The sequence below is a fragment of the Aptenodytes forsteri genome, unplaced genomic scaffold (assembly GCF_000699145.1).
Source record: "Aptenodytes forsteri isolate BGI_AS27 unplaced genomic scaffold, ASM69914v1 Scaffold72, whole genome shotgun sequence".
NCBI classification, from domain to species: Eukaryota; Metazoa; Chordata; class Aves; order Sphenisciformes; family Spheniscidae; genus Aptenodytes; species Aptenodytes forsteri.
In genome coordinates this window covers 7710718-7711923 of record NW_008796193.1, presented here as the reverse complement: position 1 = coordinate 7711923, position 1206 = coordinate 7710718, and positions in this window count along the sequence as shown.

Here is a 1206-nt window from a genome sequence, read left to right as displayed (position 1 = left end):
AGTGCTGAACCCACCACCTCTTGCAGCCAGGTTCAAGGGACCATACTATTTCCCCAAGCTGATCTGGCATCCGCTTAGGCTACTACAACCACTCAGTCCCTGGTATGAGAGGTCACCAAGCCAAATTAAAAAAAGTAACAGCGGAACAAGCAGGGATTACCTGCATACCAAGAACACTCTTTACATAAGAAACCATGTTAACGCTTCAGAGTACAGAGAACACATAAGACGTTAAATACTGCCACTATTACAATTGCTAGCTTGTGTATTCCTTTTGTGAAAAAGCATGGTTGCTTTGCTATTGGTAAACGGCAACTAGAAATACTTATTTTGACTAAGTACTACTGTTTGGGTTTTTTTAAATTTCTCTATATAATTCATATTAAAATCATGGTCATGTGAAATACTACTTTGGAAGTGCTTTATTTTAGTCTACCAGTACCACAGGTTAACTGAACATTATTGTTAACCTGGGTTCAGTAAATCAGTGTGACTAAGGCAAACGAAGTGACCTTGGTGATTCACACTCCTTTTCTTGCTGCATTATGAGATCCAGCTCAACATGGAAAATAAGAATGACCAGATAAGGCCTGACCAAAGGCCCAGCTCCCCTGCGCCCTGTCCCCTCAGGAGCACGGGCACTGCGCTGGAGCTGTGCAGGGAGGTTTAGCAAGGCCCCGCACAAGGGTGACCTGCAAACCTGCAAAGCCTGAGGGAGTGGTACTGATCATGCGTGCTTTCTGTTCACGAGACGGTGGGGCGTGCTGGTCCCACAACAATCTGAACCTCCTCCACTTACATGGTCCAGTTTTGAGCTGGGGAGTTGGGCCTGGGCACAGGGATGCTATGGTATCTGGGGATCCCCGTGCCCTTCCCAACCACCCTCACATCTCGTGTCGCTGCTCTATTACAGCCCCAGATGTCATTCCCAAAGGAACACGGGTGGCTCAGAGTCCATGCTTCCACAAATGTAGCCAGGAGTCCTTCTGCAGCATCCATTACTTCACATGTATAAGAATTTTAATTGATCTGCCGTTTTATTGCCCAGTTTCTCGGTGTCATCCGACCCCTGCCGCCTTCTCCTGGCTCTGCCCCCACCAGCCATTTCCCCCCCTCTCCCAGACGGCTCGGGAGCGAGCACACGGCCTGCTTCCCCGTGACCTCGCTCCCCCCTGCGCGCTTTCTCTCCCCGCTCCCCGCCCGGTG